The sequence below is a fragment of the Silene latifolia genome, chromosome 2, assembly GCF_048544455.1.
Source record: "Silene latifolia isolate original U9 population chromosome 2, ASM4854445v1, whole genome shotgun sequence".
Lineage (NCBI taxonomy): Eukaryota > Viridiplantae > Streptophyta > Magnoliopsida > Caryophyllales > Caryophyllaceae > Silene > Silene latifolia.
The window spans coordinates 165,976,741-165,987,147 of NC_133527.1; the positions used below are offsets into that span (position 1 = coordinate 165,976,741).

The 10,407-nt window shown below is 38.3% G+C and overlaps 1 non-coding gene across 1 annotated transcript; it reads right to left on the reverse strand.

Moving 5' to 3' along the window:
* Window positions 1–1,957: 1,957 nt before the first annotated feature.
* On the reverse strand, window positions 1,958–2,063 carry LOC141644938 (small nucleolar RNA R71). The gene has a single exon (XR_012544538.1). It is a non-coding gene; the product is annotated as a small nucleolar RNA R71 (small nucleolar RNA).
* Window positions 2,064–10,407: the final 8,344 nt, after the last annotated feature.

Sequence of the window (10,407 nt, forward strand, 5' to 3'; positions counted from 1 at the left end):
GAGCTTGAAACTACTAGTGTCTAATTTGAAGAGCCATATCTCAAGTTATACAAATGATAATCAGGAGATTCCAATTGGAGGTGAAATATTATCCACTTAGCTTTCCAACGCCAAAAAAATCGCTTGATTCGGACAAGTAACAAAGAAATAGCGGCCATTTGAAGTTCAGTGCGCAAAGCAGGAAATTACGCGCTGAAGCTCTCGATCGAGAGCTCTGTAATATATACATTTCGATCGACCTCTTTACATTTCGAATGACCATCTACTCTTTTGGATCGACCACCTTGAGCCCTTAATGTGTTCGATCGAGGTCCTTATCATTCGATCGAGAACTTTCGCTGAGGAAACCTCTCGATCGAACAACTTTATGTTGTTCGATCGAGCTAATCGAGTCGGACGCAGCTTATTTTATGTCGAGACTATATTATATTTAGTTTTATCTTATAATAAATATCTCTTCTACTATATAAGAGAGAATTAGGTTAGAATAAGGGGGGACTTCTTCCATCACCTTTTCCTTATCATTCAACCTCATATCACGTTACTTTGTTCTGCTCTTTTTCCCGGATCTCTTAATCTGTAATTCTTCCTTTTACTCTTTCTCTTTCTTTTACTCTCTCCTTAATTTGTGATGTTTATTATTCCTATATTCTTTCGCTCTTGTTCTATCACTATTATGTCTAGTTAATTTAATTGCTAGGATTTAGGGGATTCGATGAACTGTTGTTAGCTGCTAATTTGGTTTACAGATCTTTCGTTGTTATCATGTTTATGTTAATCACTGCAATTAACTGTAAATAGCTACTTGAATCGATGCACTGAGCTAAGTAACCTTGGTAAGCCTTGACCTAGACCGGAAGGTTGGAAGGGGTGAGACCCGCAGTGAACAATAAGATGCTTTAGGGAGGGCGGAAGCTAAGCTAATAGTATTTTAGGGCAAATTGAGACCGGAAGGAGATATTCGTTGCCCCTTAGACTGATACAATTGATCGATCTGTGACCTTAGCTGCAATTATCTGACATTCATTGATGACCCGACAATCCTAGTTCTCTTCCTCTACTGTTAATCTCTCTTACTCTTTTCTCTCTTTAATCTCCTTTAGTTTTAGTTCAAACAACTTAAACCCCCAACTGTGACCTTAGACAGACCGAATAGACAAGTAGATAGTGACCGCCTCCATGTGGAGATCGACCCGACTTACCACTGATTTTTGTTAGCAGTACTTAGATATTTATTTTTGGTACATAACGACCGTATCATATTTTGGCGCCGTTGCCGGGGAGGCAATAGCCCTATCTGTTCTTTGTTTCGTTTATTTCCTTCCGTCTCAGGGAATTTTTATTCCTTGAGACAGTTTTCATTTATCTCTTTCAGTGTTGTGTATGCCCAGGTCAAACATTTCGGTATTAGTCCTAGTTGATTTGGAGCCAGAAAGACTGTTTCGGCATAGACTCCGTCTGCAAGGAGAACTTCGAAAGGAAGACTTGAGTACTTTTGAGCCCGAGCTACAACACTTTTTATTTGCAGAAGACCATTCTTTTGAAGAAGATAATCTCATTTCTGTCGACAAGCCAGTAAAGATGCCTAACATTGCAAGTCACTCGGAGCCCAAAGCATCCTCGATTCCTAAGGGTTTTAACCTCCAAACGGAGGACGGTAACACTTTCGATATTCGTCCGTCTTACATAAATCTGGTGGAAAGGAATCTGTACCGAGGTGTGGCGGGTGAAGATCCGCGAAAGCATATGGAAGTCTTTACCGACTATTGCTCTACTATTCCCGCTACTAAGGGAGTAACTCAAGACAAGATAAAGGAAGTGCTTTTTCCTTTTTCTCTGACTGACTCAGCCCATGAGTGGCCGACTGATCTTGACCGGACTGCTGCTGGTATCACCAACTAGGAGACTCTCGCACTTGCCTTCTACAAAATATACTTCCCTCCACAACGCACTAATCAGCTGAGGGGTAAGATTGCTAGTTTCAAGCAGGCAACAGATGAGACTTTCTATGAAGCTTGGTGTCGGTTCAAGAAGTTGGTTGGGTCTCTTCCTCACCATGGTTTTGATCAGTGGTTTTTGTGCAACCAGTTCTACAATGGGTTGTACGATGACCATAGAGCTATACTTGACGCCTCATCCAATGGAAGATTTCAGAAGAACATTGATGATGATAAGGGATGGGGCATTATTGAGGAGATGGCGACCCATTGTGCTGAATATGGGAACCCACAGGACGGTATTCGAACGGTCCATTTGGTTGATAAGGCAGTCATGGCTCAGCTGGAAGCTATGAATGCTCGGTTTGATAGATTGGAGCTGCAATCTGCTGGAGATCAGCAGACGGTTCATCTGTTGACTAGACAGGAAACTGTCATTTGTGGGAGGCGTGGAAGCGATGACGGTCATACTGCTATTGACTGTCTAACTGAAAAAGAACAAGTCCTTGCTTTTCAGCAATATAGGCAAGGAGGAGGTTCTTATTACAATAATCAAGGGGCAGTCCATCCCAATTTGAGGTGGACAAGTCAAAATGTTCTTAATCCCACTCCTCCACCGCAGCAGCAGCAGCCATATGTCCCTCCTCACAAGGCCCAACAAGGCTTCCAAAAGCCTCCTTGTTTTCCTCCACCGAATCAAGGAGCATCATCTTCAAGTGGGGTAAGTGAGCTAGATGAGTTAAAGACAATGCTTCAGTCGTTGACAAAGCAATGGCAACTAAGTGACCAACAGAAAGAAGCATCCATCAAGTCACTTGAAACCCAAGTTGCTCAACTCGCCGCCAATCAGTCCACGAGGAAACCGAGTCATTTGCCGTCCCAATCTGAGAAGAATCCACACGAGACGGTAAACTTGATTAATTTGAGAAGTGGTCGTTCATATGAAGGACCAAAATTGTCGACTTTAGATGACATATCAGACCCGAGGAAGGCCATAAATGCTGATGAACAGTCAATTGTCGCTGAAGATAAGCTCACCACGAAGAATATACTCGATCGACTAATTTCAAGGGGTCGATCGAGTAGAATTGATGCTGAAAACACTTGATCGAAAGGATATTCTACTCGATCGAGTGAACTGGTTAATCAAGGCATCGATTGAGAGGTTCAAACCACTCGATCGAGTGAAAATATACCTCGATCAAACATTGTGAAAATAAAGGAACTCGATCGAGAGGCTGTTATTGCTCGATCGAGTGAAATTTCACCTGGAAAGACTCGATCGAGAGGTAAAAAGTCTCGATCGACTGACAGAGAGCTTGAACCTGCTGAGACGTTAGAAGAGAGAAACAAAGGGCTCGAGATTCCTATTACGGTGCCCTTCCCAAGGCGATTACGGAGCACTAAAGCCAATCAACAGTTCGGTAAATTTGTCGAGCTCTTGAAAAGCTTATAGGTCACTGTTCCATTCGCCGAGTTGCTGACACAGGTACCCTGTAACACCCCCATATACCAAGGATCCTTAACGAGACCTTCCCTAACATATAAAGGTGTTACCATCTCAGTTGCCCGAGGAAAGCAATCATCAAAAGTTGATAAAAGAACGTTTATAATAATTTTACAAGTAATTGACCAAGCTACTGATATACATAATACAACTCATCAAATACTGTGAAGACTACTCATGTCATGACTAGTGAAGACTCATCCCGCCAAGACTCCAGCTACCATCCAAAACATCACCTGCTAAGACTGACTGCTCACCATAAGGGATCACGGCAGACACAACAGAAGCAAACAAGAAAACAACCAAACAAGGTCAGTACTGCGGACAATATAACAACAACAGCAAACTCACTACAGACACAACAGAACGCACACACAAGCCACAACACTCCAATCAATCACCGTCACTGACTGTCCACTGGACCAGCCCTGTCAGTGGGGGACCGCAGCCGTACCCACCAAATCCCCACTCATCAAACCGAGCGATAAACCCTGTCCCATTAATGTTCACATCCCCTCCCGTGGCGGGTTCCACGGAGGGCGAAACTAGGGCGTGAAGCGACTCCCTCAAGTGACTCCACTCAGCCAAGGACGCACCTCGAGAACCACAGACAACCAGTCACAACCAGCTGCATCACACCAACGACAACAACAACAACAACAATAACAACAACAACCACGACAACAACAACAACAACAACAACAACGATGACACCCTAAACAACCAAGAGAAACTGAGTAGGCGAACCTAACTTTAGCCAATCGCAGCGATTCCTTGTTCAACCACATGACATCAACCAAGCAAGCAAAAACCCTATACAAACAGCATAGACACCTATTACTACTACCACAATCTTACCAGGAACAACAACGACAAAGACGATGATGATGACATACCTACGCATCGTATATCGGCGTCAAGATCGCTACCCGACTCAAGCAACCTATCCCCAAAGCACAAGCATCCTCAAAGGCTCCCATGGAAGGAATTAAGGTGAAAGGAAAGAGGGAGGCGACATCTAGGTCTGAAGAAAAGAGACGGAAATGATTTGTGGTTCTATCAAACCACGATTATAAACCCTCGTTGAAAAGACGCTACTCGATCGAGTAACCAACTTACTCGATCGAGTGGCCCCTACTTGATCCAGTAACCAAGCTACTCGATCGAGTACCACTCATCCCCAAAGTCTAACAAGACACAAAGCATCTCTTACACGCAATCCTAAAGTTCTCACATGCCCCCAAGGTCGGTCAACGTTGGTCATCGGGTCCTTAAAAGGGCGGGTATTACAGTCTTCCCCCCTTAAAAAGAACTTCGTCCCCGAAGTTCGACTCATCCTCCTCCAAACACACAACAAGAAACCAAGGTTGACACCACCGTTCACCCGACACAGGTCAACAACTCTCTAGAAGCATTATCCCACTACGTATGTCCATCAAACATCATCATCGTCATTTGACTAACACACACCACACACTCAAGTCTCGAAAAACCACTTTTGAATCACCAAACACACAACATGTACCAACACGACCAACTCAACTATCTTTTATACTACTGCCTCGAACTATTCAGACACGCATTGACGCAGCTACCAGACTATGCTTTCACTGGCCAACAATTATCAACACAAAACATACAACACAATGGTCCTATCATAGATTCACAACAATGTATGATTCATAACCGCATAACGCAAAACCACTGATGACGACCCCACTACTGCTCATGACATCATATTCTCATTATATCATGACGAATGATTACTAAAATAAGGTATAACGACATGTCATCTTGTTCGACAATTATCGACAGTTATTCATTCTCGCCCAATTATACAATTCCCACAATAAAACTATTAAAACAATTATAAACTCATGTTTTAAATATAACAGAAATACTATAAAACATCACAAACATACTGCAAAATTGCTATACTTGCGACATTTTCCTTTTGCGACATTATTCTTCCCCTTTAAAAAGGAACTTCGTCCCCGAAGTTCACCATCAAACGACTTCTCAGCTCCTTAACCCGACACTTATCGCATCTTGTCGACATTATTTACTAATCACGACTAACATTAACTTATATACACCTGTTACTTTATGAGAATGATTAACAACATTCATGAAGGACATGCAAACCTTACTAGTATTTTTTTTTCAAGTGTGTAACAACCTGTGTATAATAGAAGTATGGAAAGTCCATGAAGTAAGTAACCAGTCTTTTCGGTAATAAATAAGTGAGGCTTGCTTGTAGACGTTGAGGAAGTAAAATGAATGCATTAAGAACCAATTAGTATTTTTCACTTTATGACACCGGATGCCACATAACCACTACTCGCAAGGTAAAGATATGTATACATACAAAAATATGAACTTTTATAAAATGACTTGCATTCCGAATTCCCGCAACAATATGTGTTATTGTCCCGTCACATCTATTTCTCACAAAACGTCATTTATAATTTAAGCACGAACCCAAGCATATCTAATAAGTCGACCCAAACATGTTACTAACCTTCAATAACCATGATAAATATCGAAATATGCGAAAATAAAAGCATTCAAACAATTTAATTTTCGAAAAGTGCCTGTAACAGTGCTACTCGATCGAGTGGGTTAGGCACTCGATCGAGCTGGCCCTACTCGATCGTGTATCTTAGCTACTCGATCGAGTAGCCTGAAATTAGAATGCTCCCAAATTGACACACCTGCAGCTACTCGACCGAGTGAGGGGCATTCGATCGAGTGGCTTCAGGTCAAAAGCTACTCAAAACTTCCCTAACACAATATATATGATCACATATTCACTAGTCGGGATGGTAACCCCAACCACAAATCCGGCAAAACAAGTCTAGAAAAATCAAGTACGGCCTTATGGCCACCAATACAAACCAAACATGACAGGTACAAACTGAAATAAACTAATATCCAACACGACCGACAATCATACAAAAAGGAAAAAGGAGTACCACTCCTGCTGCTGCTGCTCATCCATGACATCATCCTCATCTCCACCACCACCACCACCCGAGGTGCCTGCTCCTGATGCACCCAGACCTGCATCACCACCGACTACAGCATCTGGTCTCACATACCAAGGGGTCGAGCCGCCGTAGGGGTATGACTGAGGTGCTCCCCATGTGGACATATCCACCCCGTAGGAGTGGAATACCCCGCTGTAGTCCCCAACTCCCCTCCACCAAACCAGATGCGGTCCCGAGGTCCCAATACCCTGAGTGTACGCAATCTCGTGCATGTTCCGGAGCATCAAGGTAGAGGACACTCTCTCGGCCAGGTAGCTCTCACGCGTCTCCGGGGTATCAAGAAAAGGGTAAATAGGAAACGGGTACTGTGGTGGTGCTGCCGGCTGTAGCTGTGTCTCAGCCACCCTCTCCCGCACTCAGCGTGGCCCTCTCTCTATCCTAGGTCGATCCTCCTTCGCTCTTACATTCTCCCCCTGTTGGAGTAGTGTCCTCCACAATGAGTGTGTTTACATATTAAATCTCGTAAAAGGAATATCAGGGATTTATTTATTTATTTGTCAGCTGGTCATCGTTAATCGGTAATGATTGGCTGATTAGAGTTTGACGTTACTGTCGTGTGACGGCGGTGATCAGCTGATCCCTTTAGGTCACACCTATAGGATGACGCCCAAATAGAATAAATTAATTGTTTGTATGAGATACGAGATAATCAATTCCTTGTATTATTTGACTCTTAGTTAGTCACATAAATGTATTATTTGATGACGGGTTACGAACTCGGGACAAAGAGATTTATTATTTAATTATGAGATATTTAAATAATAAATGATTAGAATTTATTAATTAATTGTTAATTAATTAATTTTATACGATATGTGTATATGTTTTGAGGTACATTCAATTAGCTATTAAATTTTACAAGAAGTTGTAAAATTAGCTAAATGGGTTAATATTGACACATTGTATGTTGATAAAATGGTCTTATGATTACTTAATGGTTAAGTAGTTATTGGTAGTTAATTTATATTATTTAAGTGTTAAATAATTAAATTAATATTTATTTATGTAAGATAATTAAATATAAGACTAATAAGCATTTGTGGGGCAAATGTCGAAAACCGAAATGGACCAAATACAGTCCAATTGTTCCGGTTTTTTAGAGGACTACATGTGTCCATTAAGTGGCAAATTCCACTACATTTTGTTCTCCATATTTGGCTATAAATACCCATCTCTTCACCTCATTTTCTCAGTTGAAAAAAATTTGAAGAAAATTTGGTCCTTTATTTGTGCTTTCGCCGGTTTTCATCATCACCAAAAAGACCAATATTTCTTCTTATTTTCTTCATCATTTTTCATCTTAAAACACATATAAAAAAAACTTACTAATAATATTATCAAAGTAATAATATTAATTAGTACATCAAATAAACAATTACAAGGTTACTACTATTATTAACTAGTTATTAATTTTAGTAGTTTTTGGGTTGATTCTTGGGTGCCACCAAAGGCGATTACCTATATTGGTAATTGGTGTTATTTGAGGATCATCCTTATTGCATTAGCACAAGAATAACATCAAGGAAGGAGTCCTTGAGTTGTGCCCATTTTGCCTTATAACAATTTTTTGGGTTGATTCTTGGGTGCCACCAAAGGAGATTACCTATATTGGTAATTGGTGTTATTGGAGGATCATACTTATTGCATTAGCACAAGAACAACATCAAGGAAGGAGTCCTTGAGTTGTGCCCATTTTGCCTTACAACAATGTAAGGAATTTTTGTCTTAAGATGGTTTTAGACCATCTCTTTTATACATTCTTTTGCATGCATGTAGATTTAGACCACTTTTAATTAACTTGTAATTTTAATATCATAAGATGAGTATTAATATGGTCTAAATAACTAACAAGTGGTATCAGAGTATTGTTAAATACATACATGTTGTCTTAAGATGATTTTAGTAATTTATGAGATAAATTAATAAAATTGATATTATGTTACTAAAATTCGTTTTATCACATAATATAGTCTTGCATGTAAATAATCTGGTATTAGGATGATATGGGACGAAAATTTGATTTTTGTTAAATTTTTCCACTTTTTATAACTTAAAATGGCATAAAATTGAGTAAAAATGCATTAAAATTAATTAAGAGTTAATTAAATTGGGTTGCATGTTAATTTTATGCATATTTATTTATAAATAACCACATGCATGTTCTATTTATGAGAAAAATAGAAACTTTAAATTAATGTGATTAATTTAGGTTGTTTATTAATTTTTATTTGATAAAAATGGGTAAATAATGGTTATTTTGTAAATAAATATTGATTTAATTTTAGGGCTAGAAATTTCTGAATTTTTAGCTCCTGGAAATTGTTCCAAAATGTATAAAATTTTATTTTAAGTCATTTCAATTTTTATGGTTTGATTTAGAATTAAATCGTAAAAATTATCGCTTTACCGATTAAATTGTGAAATCTTTTTAAATAAATTTTAAAAACAAAAATTTTCACTTGCATGGCATTTTTGGTGTAAGACCAGAATGTTCATGCTTTTGAAATTTATTTTTCCAAGAATTTTTTATATTAAATGGAATTTTTGTATGATAATTGTGAATTATTATATCATTTTTTGTCACAATTGTATTTTAATTCCCATATAAATTCAAGATAATTGTTGAGAATAATTATTTTGATATTAGACCAGATTAATATGATGAGTAAGTCTTAAAATTGTTTTAAGAATTGATTATGAATTTTTATTGGTAAAAATTCCGTCAAGGCAAGCTCAAATGATCATTGTTGGTAAGTTAGACGATTTGGCATGTCATTTTCCATAATGCATTTTATTATTCATTTAGATGAATGGTTTTTAGAATTATAATTATGTAATTTTTCCTAATATGGCCATAGGTAGAAGTTGGTATTTCCCGAAATGTAAGGGAATATCGACTTGTTTTGTAATTAATTGCGATTTCGTATCGCCTAATTTGTAATTAATTAATAGTTTTTATTTTAATTTTATTACAAATTGTATAATAGGTTATTGTTATGTAATTTAATTATTAGTAATTAGATGAAGCATCTAAAGACGGAGTTTTCATGAAGACGGTGTTTTGGGAAAGGCGTTCCGAAATCCTAAAGAAGGAGGCCTATTTATGAAGACTCAAGGGACCAAAGAGCTGGTTTCTGAAGTGTAATAATTTTAGTTAATTAGATTAACTAGGTGGCCATATTAGGACTTGTTTGTTTTAATTCTTTTATGCATTCATGCCAAATCGTCACTACATGTTTTATTTTTTTTGTTTGTTATCGATTTAATTGTCTAGCATTCACCAATTTAGTTCACTTAAAAGTGATAGACAATTAATTTGATAAGATCTCTCACATTTGTTTAAAATTGAGATTAAGCCTTACCAAATAATAGCACCTATGATTCCCTTCTTCATTAGAGGTATGTTCGGATCACCGATGTACACTCTTTTTACGTTAGGTAAGTAGGGTAATAAAAGTTATTACGCGTGAAAATTGGTTGGACTCAACGGGATAAATATGGGTTGAATCGGTCCACCGTGCCCATATTTATTCTGGGGCTAAAAGATATATTTTAAGAAAATCCATCAACCAAGAGTTCTAGTAGTAGAATCAGTCAAAGTTGTTGACTCACCAAATCTATATAAATATGGGTTGAATCGGTCCACCGTGCCCGTGTTTATATAAAATTGGATCTTGGAATCATTTATATAATTCAGTGGGAGATCATTATATAAATGGGAACTTGTTAAATAGTTTCACAAGTTAAATATTTCTAGACGATAAATGTTAATCTTTCCTTTATTTCCTTTGTAGTAATCACGATGACTTCTACTAGTGAAACCGCCACAATAGCTAGAGATTCATGGCTACGTTCTTTTATGGACAAATATGTTTTAAAAGCCGACGGTAGTAATTTTAAAGATTGGGAAGAA